The 13,538-nt window shown below is 32.7% G+C and overlaps 1 long non-coding RNA gene across 1 annotated transcript in view; it reads left to right on the top strand.

Moving 5' to 3' along the window:
- Nucleotides 1-13,538, top strand: part of LOC309838843 — a 530,643-nt gene that overhangs the window by 60,155 nt on the left and 456,950 nt on the right. The window lies entirely within an intron of this gene.

The raw sequence follows: 13,538 nt of genomic DNA, 5'->3' as shown, positions 1-13,538 counted from the left end.
TAAAAGCAGTAGTCATAATGAAAGTGATGAAAATATATGACTATCGAAAAAGTTCTAATAGTCAAAACAGCATTAACCAAATGAAGCACCCAAGAAACCCAAGAGAGTCAGTTTTAACATTTTCTAGGCCCAGAGAGCCCAAAACCAACTTACGATGCTGCCATATGAAGGAAGATTTTATTTCTTCTTACTTATATCATGTTTTATTTTATTTTACCAAATTCGTGTAGAGTAATACTATCAGGCACTGTTCAAAACAATTTATAAATCTGCTCCTGTTTGAAGATTAAAAAATATTGAGAAACATAATAACATATCTAATCTTGTTTAAATAGTCGTGGTATTCTAAATTTAGGAAAATATAAGGTATTAAGGATTATCAATTTTAGGGAAGGTGGAAAAGAACTAAAAACAGCTCAATTTTCTTTGTCCCTCAAGAGTAACGATTACTCATTATGACCAGGGAAAACTCTATGTTTTTAAGTTTATTTGAACAAAATATAAGCAGTATGTTTATAGACCAGGCATTGGGTCAAGGAAATAGTGCACGTAGATATTTGATATAAAGTTTATTACAAAATAATTTTTAAAATACTAGAGGTCCTTAATTTTGATATAGTCCACTTTTTGAAAAATCACACTTTAATAAGTTACAATGTCATTATAATTACTTTTACATGCACAATTTTATGTATCAGCTAAGATAAATAATATATTATCATATGTTGGTGCAGCTTATCAATGACCAATACAGTCAGTGGCATTATCTATAGCTGGGTTTGTAGATATAGTAAAATATTATATTGTGCTTTTATAATTATGTAGAAATTTAAAAAATACATTGTTGCTGGGAAAAAGCAGAGGTGTCACAAACTTCATAAAATTGAGAGGAGTTGTCAATCAGCAGGTATGCTGAGTACAGAGAATCTTTAGCCTTAATGAGTTGCTTATTGGACTGAAGCCAGCTGAGTCTACATTCAATCAGGAGAGAAAAGAACAAAATTAAAACTACTGATGAAAGTTAAGCAATAAACCATCCAATCTATGTTTAAAGGAAGTGGGTAATTAGGGATTAGGTAATATGAAGCTCTCCAGAAATTAAACCCTGACTTTCACATGTTTTAATTGTTTATAATTCTGAAATGCATATTTTGAGTTGAATTTCTACTGAAAGATAACATCAGGAAAAGTTTCCAAATCGTAAGTGTATAGATGGATGGATTATCATATAATGAACCTATAGATCACTTTAGGTAGTATGGACATTTTAATAGTATGATTCTTCCAATCCATGAAATTTTTTTGTCCTATACGGTTTTAATCTAAAATCAATAAGAATTTGAGTTTTCTACATGTTTTAAAGTAGAAGGTATTTCCTGTTTGTTTTTTCAATAAGGGTATCCAATTGATATAGAACCATTTATTAAAATGGTCTTCCTATTTCTACTGCTCTGCAATCCCACTTTTATTATGTATCAAAGGTCGACTTATATATAGGTTTATTTCTAGATTTGCTATTCTAATCCATTAGTCCACTCACCTCTCTACCCTATTTTAATATGATAACTATAACAAATCTTGCTGTTGGGTAGGGTAAGTTATCTCTCTTTTACTCTTCAAAATTACCTTAGCTAGTCTTGATTTTCTAAAAACTTTAAAATTATCTTGTCTTATTTTCACAAGAAATTCTTTGGATTTTTTTTTTTTTTTTAATTCCCTGCGGTACGTGGGCCTCTCACTGTTGAGACCTCTCCCGTTGCGGAGCACAGGGTCTGGACGTGCAGGCTCAGCAGCCATGGCTCACGGGCCCAGCTGCTCCGCGGCATGTGGGATCTTCCCGGACCGGGGCACAAACCCGTGTCCCCTGCATCAGCAGGTGGACTCTCAACCACTGCGCCACCAGGGAAGCCCAGTTCTTTGGATTTTGATTGAGATTTTAGTCTGGGAGAATTGACACCTGGTCCCCAAGATTCTTAATGGCAGTGGAACTATCTCTGTGAAGTCAAATCTTACCAGATCTCAGCAGCTCATTCGTTGCTGTGCTATATCCTTATTACAGGTAAGGCTAGCACACCATTCAGAAAGATATGTCACTAATTTGTGGCTTAATGTTGAGTATTTACAGATACATGAACATTCCATGTTCTTGAGCCATACTCATTATCATCAAGGTACATTATCATGTGGTGGGAGTGATGTGAGCAGGTATGCTCAGGTGTCTACAAATTTTCCAGTATCTCAGAAATTCAATCTTATTACGTGTATATTGACTAGAGTTTGGTATATATAAGAGAGTTAAGACTTGATTGAAATAAACTCCAGAGATATAATGAACTATATGCATTGGAGACGTTTCCAGATAATAATTTTTTAAAAAGTTATGTTTGAAAATTACCTGGAATGATGATTCGAGTGAAATAAAGAAAATATGTGATCTGAAAATTTTAAATAAAAAATAAATTATACAGTCTTCTAATAGTTAACATTAGTATCAAAATACTCTAAAATTAAAATGAAATATAGAAAGTCATCTTAAAGATAGGAGAATGGCTCCAAAACCAGGAAAACTTTACTTTTCTCTATAGCCCGAAGACTGTTTGAAAATTCACCATCTCCTCCTTCAAGTGAAGGAAAAATTTCCCCCAAACACAAGATGCTGGTGCTGCTTTCAGTATGTGACTATACCTGATTACCGGGTATAATCAGTGTTGCTGCTTTACGTGGATAATGACTCCATTTGTAGCAAACACCATTCAGAACAAATGAGACGTATGAACAGGTTGCATACGCCTCTCATATACAAGTATGCAGCGGCAAACTTATTGGGAAAACTACTTAGGACTTGCCAAACTCCTCAGACCTCACATCATGGTGGTCTTTGGTTGTAACAAATACGGCTCTTTCAGTCATTTTTATGCTATTCCTGTTTAGGGAAGGTGACTGACTTTCTTTCTGACTCAAATATTGATTACTGTTCTTTCTGACTCAAATATTGATTACTGTTCTCCCTCCCCAAACTTTGTGCTAATCACTCTGGAATCCTCAATCTCTTTACTGAATGTTTCCTTCACCTCTTTGCACTGAGGGCAAAATGTGTACGGCTAATTCTGCCACTCCTCACATTACTCATTATTAGGATGTGCACGTGAGTCTGTCATGCTCCCCAAGACACTTCCAGACCACTACTTTTCCATATTTCTCAAAATACTTTTTGAATATACCTCCTTGACTCTTGTTCTCATTCACTGAACATTTTATCTCTTGTATCACATTCTTTCTCTGTGTTCCATGTTTTGCCATCAAGCTGGTAGACATAGCTACATGGATAACTCATCTAATGTCTCTGAGTTATTTTACCTCCTAAACTCTACTGATCTTTTTGTTTTTTGTTGTTGTTTTTTAAATTAATTTTTATTGGAGTATAGTTGCTTTACAATATTGTGTTAGTTTGTGCTGTACAGTAAAGTGAAACAGCTATACATATACATATATCCCCTCTTTTTTGGATTTCCTAAAGCTCTAATGATCTTGTAAACATTTTATTTCTGCCATTGATTTGACTGCTATATTTTCTCCCAAGTAATCAGGTATTTACTGTCTTCAGTTCTTTCTTTAGCAAGCGTATACTTTGTTAAATTACTTCAATCAGTATCCTTGAACTTTCTTACCTGATTATTCTATAAACTGGACTAAAATGCATTTTATATCATAATATTGCATGAGGGAGTTTCATGCTTACTGAGTATTAGGAAGACAGACAGTAACAATATTACTTTTCCATAGATGAGCCCAAAATGGAGATAACAGGTTAATGGCCAGAGTATGATTTGGAACTTCAATAAATGCTTTTCAGTACAATTCCTTCTACTGAATGTAGGAAGCAATAAATATCTACTGAGAAAACAAACAATTTATTACATTAAGTGAATTGTAACATGTAAGTGAGAGAAACAAACATTTTCTGAGCCGTGCTACATGCTCTAAGGTAACAGCCCAAACTCCCACCTGGGGTTTCCAAATCCATGAGCTACCCCCTACTATGCTGATGAATTCCCTCCCATCTTTCGGTATAAACTTCCAGAGGTCAAGTAGATGTAAATGATCCCATGTTCCTGGTTTCTATGACCAAGCTGAACCAATTATACTTTCCTCCTAGGAATATGGAATTGGGTCTCAGAGAGGCTCAATCAGTAGGATAAGTGCACGACATGGAAATAAGCCGAGTTACACACAAAGTAGAGTACTTAGAATCAAGATCCATTAACTCTTAATGTAGATGTCCCAGGAGGCACCTGGTTTCCTACCACCCTCGGTTCTTCCTTTCTTTCTTCCTTTCTTCCTTTCTTCCTTTCTTCCTTTCTTTCCTTCCTTCCTTCCTTCCTTCCTTCCTTCCTTCCTTCCTTCCTTCCTTCCTTCTTTCCTTCTTTCTTTCCTTCTTTCCTTCCTTCTTTCCTTCTTTCTTTCTTATTAATTTATTTAAATAATTGTGATATAATTGACAAACTTATAAGATAAAGTATACAATGTGATGATTTGATATATATACATATATTTATATATATATATATACACACACACACATTGTGAAAGAATTCCCCCCCACTGAGTTAATTAATACATCCATCACCTACCTTTCTTTTGTGAGAATATTTTTCTACTCTCTTAGCAAATTTTAATTATATAATACAGTGTTATCAACTATAGTCACTATGTTATATATAAGATCCTCAGATCTTATTCATCTTATAATGGGACATTTGAACCTTTTTACCAGCCTCGCCCTATTTCTCCCACCCCCGCAGTCCCTGGCAACCACTTTTCTACTCTCTGTTTATGTGAGTTCAAGTTTTTTTTTTTTAAGATTCCTCATATAAGTGAAACCATACAGTATTTGTCTTTCTCTGCCTTACTTATTTCACTTAGCATAATGTCTTCAAGGTCCATCCATATTGTTGCAAATGCCAGGATTTCCTTATTCTCCAAGGCTGAATAGTATTCCACTGTGTATATATGTGTGTGTGTGTGTGTGTGTGTGTGTGTGTGTGTGTGTGTATATATATATATATACACCACATTTTATTCATTCATTCATCTGTCTACAGGCACTTAGGTGGTCTGACTACTTTTAAATATTCATTGAATCACATGTGATGTGTAGTTTTATGATAATGCCTCACTTCTCAATCCTCTCAGTCTGTCCACATATTATTTGAGAAAGATTGAATGGTTTCCTGTTCCTTGCCACCATAAAATTCTTGTAAATTGGACGTTATTATTTGTCAGATAAAGAAACTGAAGCTCAGAGAGGTTAAAAGTTGTCAGACGTACCGTAACTAGGAAGAGGCACAGTCTAGACACAAAATAAAAGAATGGTGATAATGGGAGTCATTATTAAAAAAAGAAAAGAAAAAGAAGCATTGATTAGAATGATATTCATTGATAATAACAGATTCTTGAAAATTGAACTTCCGTAAAAGTGGGGAGGGGGACAATAATCAGTTTTAACACAGGAAATGTATATCAGTTGAAGTTTAATAGCCAAGATAAGTGAACACAGTTTCCTTCCTCAAGACATGGCAGCTGTAGGTGCCACCTTTGGTTTTCTCTTTATATTCCCAAGTCTCCCATCCCCGGGGGTAGGCATTAACTAGGTGAGCACTTTCTCACCTTGAGGCGAAGCAAATTGCTATCTTTGATGGCAGAGATGAGAAACCTATGCTAGTGATATTTTGAAGTAGGAGAACATTCTTTTCCATAGGATTTCATTTAATCAGCCTTTGGAAGCCACTTCTAGTACAGATTTATATAGCTGTGGTTTATCACTAATTTAATTATGCTTCCAGAATGAATTATGTTTTAATTTTAGAATTCCTGAGGCTTGGTTACAATTTTATGACTACCATAAGCCTTTCTCAAGGGCGTAATTTTTATAAAGCAATCAAGTGCAAACATTAGGGAAGACCAGGGGTATTCCTCCTCTCCTCTCCTTTCTGCAAGCAGTACTTTTATAGAGCTTTCAGAAGCTGTAAGGGAGTACATGAAACCATTTCCTTTTACTGCTGGAACTGCTTCTCCTATCAGACTGTTCATTAGTTATGCCAGTTACATTTTGGATGGAACTAGAAGGTGCAAAGGGTAAAATATGAATCAGTGTATGATTTTAGTACTTGATTTTGTCCAGAATTTGATATCCCTTTAGGGTTATTTCTGCTCAAAAACAAGGTATCTATAAAAATTACTTATATTATTGTTTTTATTTCTAAACTACATGTATTGAATACCTCAAAAGCTCTACCACACAGAGCTTAATAGAATCGTTTATGTTCAAAACATGCATATGCTTTATAATAAGATAAACCATATGTAAACTAAGAGAATTTCCTCTGTAAACGTTGAGCTTGGTAAGGAATAAAATGGACAGCCATGCGCCCATCACCCAGCTTAAAAAATAGAACATTTTTAATAATAATCTGAAGCCATCTTTGTGTCTTTACCAGAGTATATCCTCTGTAGTGACCTAATGGTAATCACTATCCTCATGCTGAATTGTGTACCCATTGTTCCTTTTCTTTTCCTTATAATTTATCCATTTTTATGTATATTTTCACAAAATATTGGTTTTACGTGTATTTGAATTGTATATCTACAGAATCACTATATATATTTTTAAACCTTTTTTGCTCAAAAAGACCTAAGATTTATCCATTTTGATTCATGTAGCATGCTATAGGTCCATTCTATATATCATTCATTATTACTGTTATAAAGCATTAGATTATATTGTTATGAGATTCTTCATTGACTCTATTCATAGATATTCAGGTTATTTGAAATTTGTTGCCCTTACAAACAATGTGGCTGAGAACATTCTCATATCAATCGCTGTGGCCACATGCAAGAGTTTCTCTAGGGAAATGATCTCCCACATTCTCCATGTAATAAAACACAAATATTCATCTATCATACTGTAATAAACAGTTGGATCTGCTCACAGGAAAAGGTGACTAGCTTATGGGCTCTGGCTGCTCTTGGCCCTGTTCCCTCCACCCTCCCAGGACTGCAGTGGAGATCTCAGACACACCCACAACCCATTCATGGTGTCAGTATGCCCAGATGATGTCCAGGAATGAATTGTGAAGTCTTCAGGAATAACCATCTTAATTTTTCTGAATAATACCAAATAGTTTTTGAAGAAAAAAAAAAGTATCAAAGTAGTAGCAGGAAAAGGCTGTTACAATTAAATAGGGATAATTGAAAATAAATGAATAAATATTAATATAATTAACTTAATAAATGAATATTTTAAAATTTTGCTGGCAGACAAATGAGGAGGGCAGAGCACCCAGGGGCTTGGAGCCTCTGGGAGCTATTATTCAGCCTTGGCCAAAAGGGAAGGGACAGGGGAGTGAGCCGCTACAAAAACCTAGAGACAGTAGCTGTTGGAGAGTACCACCTGACAGCATCAGTGGCCTTAAACAGACACAGCCTAACATTGAGACCTCTCAGGAAGGGAGCCAGGGAAATAAAAACCCTTGATTCTAGTTCCCTCACATCTTCTGATCTGCTGGTCTCTCCTCAGCCAAACCCCTAGAAGCAAAAAGCAAGAAACACACTCAGTGTAGATATTAAAGACACCCTTTTGGCCTTCAGAGAAGGATGGAGGAAAAGTGGAGAATGGACACAGAGTGGCAAATGAAAAATCACAGTAATAGCAATTTACACTCCTGCTAGAAGTGTATTAATGTCCAATGATTCCTATTCTTGCCAGCAATTTATATTATGCAACAATTATGCATGATAGCTATTACATAAATATTATTCCTCCATTTATTTATTTATTTAAAAGTCTTTCAGTAAATCCTTATATTTTCTCCATAAAAATCTCCAGTCCACCTTTTGTTAACTTAATCTTTGGGACAGCAATGAATCAAGAACTCAAATTATCAGTATAAAATTGTTGTTTTAACTAGTATTGTTATGATTTTAATAATGACATTATACATGTTTTCTTTTTATTAGATATTATCTTCAAAGATTGTTCTCTTCATTTTTTTGCACTTTTCTGTTGGGTTTATTATCTTTTTGTATTTCAGTGCATTCATTAAATATATCACATACTAATCATTTTTCTACAAATGCAACAAATATTTTCTCTGAGTTTGTGGAGCTTATGAACAGAAATTCTTAATTGTATAATAATTTAGTGATTAATTCTTCCTTTCTTCCATTTATATTTCAGTGTGTTTTAAGAAATCCTTTTCTTGAAATCATATATTCTCTAATATTCTTTCCTAAGTTATCAAAATTTAAGTTTTTAATCCATCTGGATTTTATTTTTGTATATGGTGTGAGGAAGGGATCTGATTTTACTTTTTACTATATGATTAATTTGTTTTCCAAATGCATTTATTGAACCATTAATCTATATGACAAATGCTAACAATTTCAAATACCAAATTTCCAAAAAATGTGTTAGGCTGTTTCAGGGTTCTGTAGCACATTTTATTCCATTAATTTATTGTGCTAATGCTGAACAAGTGGAAAACTATCTTAATAAAGATTTAAAACAAATATTGGACTTTGGTAAGGTAATCCATCTTCTTTAATCTTTTCTAAAGTATTGTCTAGACTGATACTATCAAATAGATCTTTCCATGTTGATGGAACTGTTCTTTATCTTCACTGTACGTACAGTGGCCACTAGCTACATGTGACTACTGAGCGCTTGAAATGTGGCTCATGTGACTGAGAAATCGAACTTTTAACTTTACATAGCTGTCAGCTACTTTATTGGACAGCCCATATCCATTTATTCCTAGCACATTTTGTCTTCCATATAAATTTCACTATCACCTTATAAATTTCCATGAAATACCCTCTTGCAGTGGTGCTTTGGATAGCATTGAATCAATAGTTCACAGTAATTATAACTAAGATCTTTAATATGAAAACTTCCTATTCATAAATTTGGCATATCCCTCAATTTATGTAGATATTAAAAATTCTTTCAGCAAAACATTATAATTTTCTCCATGAAAGTGTTATTCATTTATCCCTGTCATTTTTTTGTTGTTGCTAATGGAAATAGCATATTTTACATTACATTTTTGATTGATTTAGTGCCAGTTTATAAAAATTGATTTTATGTCTTGGAAAACTAGTAAACTATTATTTCTCATATTTCATGGGATTCTATTTGTATAATTTGAAGATGTGCAAATAATATTTTTTTCTTTTCTAATCCTTAAAAAAAATTTTTTTTCCTTTATCTCACTGTACCGACCAACATGTTGAAAGTGTTAAAAAGAAATATTCTTGTAATGATCTTATTTTAAAGAGAATTGATTTTATTTCACCACTTGGCTTAGAGTTTTTATAAGCATCCTTTATTAAGTAAAATAAGTTAATTTCTATTCCTGGTTTATCACAAGTCTGTATTATGAATGGGGTTAGATTTTATTATTGCTTTCTCTATGTTTATTGAGATAACCATATAATTTACTTCCATTAAAGTACTGTGGTGAATTATATTAATAGTTTTTCTGGGACTGAACTACCTTTGCATTTCTGGATAAACACAATTTGTATTTTGATGAATTCAATTTTTTAATGTTGTTTAGGACTTTGTGTTTATGTTGAGGCGGGGGTATAAACCTGTAATTTTCTTTCTTAGGTTACAATTTTCTGGGTTTGGTATCATAGTATACTAGAGACACAAAATATTTCTCATCTTTTTCTATTTTCTGGAGAAGTTTGTGTATAATTGCAATCACCTTCTCCATAAGTATTACACAGAACATTTGCCTTGGCCTGATACTTTCCTTTGTTAGGTATCAAACTTGTTACTAAATATTTTAATAGATATAGGATTGTTCAAATTATCCTTTTATTAAGTTACTTTTAAAATGTTGTTTTTAAATTTGTTCTATAATTTATCCATTTCATATAATTTTAACATTTATTGCCATGATGTTGTCCAAATATGCAGTTATTCTTTAGTCTACTCTTGCTGCATGTGTAGTTATATCTCTTTCCATTTTTGATATTGTTTTTCTGTTCCATTTCTCTCTCTCTCTCTTTCTCAGTTGGTATCAGTCTTGCCAAAGGAATTTGTCAGTGTTATTATTCTCTTCAGTAAGCTAATTTTGGGCTTGGTTGATTGTCTAGATATGGTTTAATCTCAATTTTTGGTTTTATTTTTAAAAATGTTATTATTAGTTTTATTTTTATTTCCTCTGCTTTCATGTGGAATGTTTTTTTCTGTTTTGGATTACTTTTTGATTTAGACATTTAACTCCTCCATGTTCAATCTGCCTTCTTTTCTAAAATAATACTTTAAATTACAAATTTCCCTCTAAATACCATATTCTGTATATCCCATGTATTAAGTTTATAGAAGCATTGCAATTATTATTCAGTTCAAATAATAATTTGGTATTTTTGAATTTCAAGCATTCTTTTACCAATGAGATTAATGTTGCTTTTTTGTGTAATTTCCCAGTGTCTGGTTTTGGGGGTTTTGTTATATTTTTGGTATTTAATTATGTTTATATCTAATTTCATTATAATCAGAAAATATTTTCTTATGAAACTGATTATTTGATATTTACCAATGTGTGAATTATGACCTCCTTCTTGATTTTGCTCTTTACTATGTAGATGAAAGGAATGTGTATTCTCCAATTTGGGGATGTAGTATTTCATATACTCCCATAGATGTTCCTCAAAAAATCAATTTCTTTACTGACACTTTTTTTTTTGGTACTTGGTCTTCAATTAATGTAAGTTATGCATTAAAATCTCCCCCCTTTGGTGGTGTTTCTTTTCCATTTTGAAATTATGCCATTAGATGCATGCAAGTTTAGAATTGCTACATATTTCTGATGATTTGAACTTTTATTAATAGTTAAAGACCTTCCTTATCTCTAGTAATACTGAAAGTCTATACTGTATAGGATGAATATAGCTACTCCATTATTAACATGATTGTGTCACATGATACAATCAGTGTTTATCACACGTTTATCACTTTATAGATTGGCCGTTCCTATTTTCTTTGCCATCTTTACCAACTCATTTTTTCTTCTTCCTGAAACCTATTCTTTGTAAGTTCCTCTTGTAAATATTTTGGCCTTTTCTTAGTATGTTTTACATTTTTCCCTGATACTGAAAGATAGTTCAACCAATGTATAATATTAACTTGATAATGATTTTAATCTAAGCAGCTGAAGATATCATGCTGCTATTTTAATGGTTTAACTCTTATTGTTGAGAAATCAGCTACCTGCCTAAATGCCATTCTGTTTGGTAAACTGCTTTCTCTTTGATTTATTATAGCAACTTTCCCCTGGTGTTTTGTGTTCGACACACTCACTACAATGCATCCAAATACTGATTTCTTTCTATTTATCTCTTTTGGGATTTTTAGTTTTTCTGGGTCCAACAATTAGTGTGTTTTGTTTTTCCATTTTCAAACATTCTAAGCCAGTATCTGTTCAAATGCATCCTCTCATATTTATTAGACTTTATTCCTCTGTTTCCTGTGGCTATTTGTGCCTCATCCATATTTTCACATAATTATCTTTCTATGCTTCATTCTGTTATTTCTTCAGGTAATATATATTCTACCTCACTCATTTGTTTTTTAACTGTGTTTAATCTACTACTTAATTAGCCCATAGAATTTCTTTAGAAAATAATTATATTTTTCAATTTTAGAAGTTTTAAAAATTATTTCTTATTAGTTTCTAATATACACAGGCAGTTTTGTAGTTTCTGGTCTCATTATTGTGCTTTGAATATCCACTTATATTCTTTAAACATTCTAAAATACTTATTTTATAATTTCAGTCGTCTCTTTCCAATATCTATCTTACAGTATCTGTTGTGGTTTTTTTTTTCGGTTCTCTCTCATTTTGATTTGTTTCTATATGTGTTTCATAATCTTTATTTCAAACTCATGTTTTATGAAACATAGTTTAAAATGGATTTCTCTAGTCTAGAGAGTATTTGTTTTTTTGTGTACAGGTGCAATACTTTGCATTACCAACCCAGGGCAGATTTAAATTTAATTCTCAACTTAAATTGCTTTTTTGATAGGGTGAATTATGAATTCTAGTATAAACCCACCTGAGAGCCAGAATTTCTTATAAGTTATAAAAGAGACTTTTTTCAACTGTACCCAAAGGAATTGCTTTATTTCTTTACCACTTTCCTTTGAGGGGTCAGTTCCCCCGACCCTCCTCTCAGCCACTCTAGTGAGAGTTGTTTTTGGTCTTTCATAACTTGGTATAGGAATTTTGAACTTGGTGTGTTTTGTAAGCCTCAGCCTTTGTCTCCTGCTAAGACTTAAAATTTTAAAAGGATCACTTATGTGGAAACTACTGAAAGAGATAATTTGTATCTTTATTTCCTCTGAATTATATGTGATATTGAAATGATTTACAGTTAAGAAAGATGATTTCTCTTTTAATATATTATTCAGAATATAGCACCTCTGGAGCCCTCATAACATCTGCAGGGATGGTATTTCAGAATCAGGAGAAAATATTTACTTGATTGATTCTGGTAGTTCTAGGGTGTAGAATTTTGTAAATTACTGAAAAGATAACAAGTTACAGGAAATTAAGAGATATGAACCCCGCCATCTTAGATTCCTAAAAATCATCAACTAACACAAGACAGAAGGCATTTTGAATGTATTAAGCTTAGTAGTTAATATTTGAAAGTGTGCGTTCACTTTATTATAATTCTTTTTCATGAACATATATTGCCTTCTTTTTAAAACTAAACTTACAAATTTTGAAGAATAAAAGAGGAAAATTTTTATTAAGTTTGGGGCACCAATAAATTCAGCAGTTAGCAAAGCATTCTGTCTGGGTCTGGGAATATAAAATTTTGTTCTTCTGATTGTCTCTGATTTGAATTGTACTCATTTCTTCTTTCAACCTGGTCAGTCTTCAGCAATTGCCTGTCTTGCCAGTGGGTATTACAGAATATGAGGAGGGTGAGAGTCCCCATTAGTCACTGATGGCTGTCATGTCAACATCAGACCTTATTTTGGAGTTAAACTTTGCCTTTATCTTAATTCTATTATGAGATATGAACTCCTAAGAGGAAGTCACTAACAACATCTATATATGAATTTATAAATTCTCTTTGTCTCTTTATAGAGAAAATCAGAATAATAGGCAAGCAAAGTCCATCAAAAGAAAATAGTGACCAACAATACTGAAAAAAACTATAGACAGCTTAAAGTTATAAATAACTGTACATTTACTGAGGTGAATTCCTACTTTCTTTGGTTGACGTCCTTTACTTGATAAAAAATTGTTCTTGTAAATCAGTCTTGTTGAAAATTTTCAAATAAATCTAAGATTCATATGAATTATTAAGGAAAGAAATAAAAGTAACCATACCAGTTTTTAAATAATTACTGAGAAGTTTTGGATTCTTACTAGAATTTCCACATTGTATAGGGGTTTATGAGGAAAATATATGAGTTGAAGGAAGGAAAAAACCTTCACTGTCAGGGACAG

The sequence above is a fragment of the Grampus griseus genome, assembly GCF_964374135.1.
Source record: "Grampus griseus genome assembly, chromosome: 21".
Lineage (NCBI taxonomy): Eukaryota > Metazoa > Chordata > Mammalia > Artiodactyla > Delphinidae > Grampus > Grampus griseus.
The sequence above is the reverse complement of the archived record's forward strand: the minus strand, read 5'-3'. Positions and strand labels throughout refer to the sequence as shown.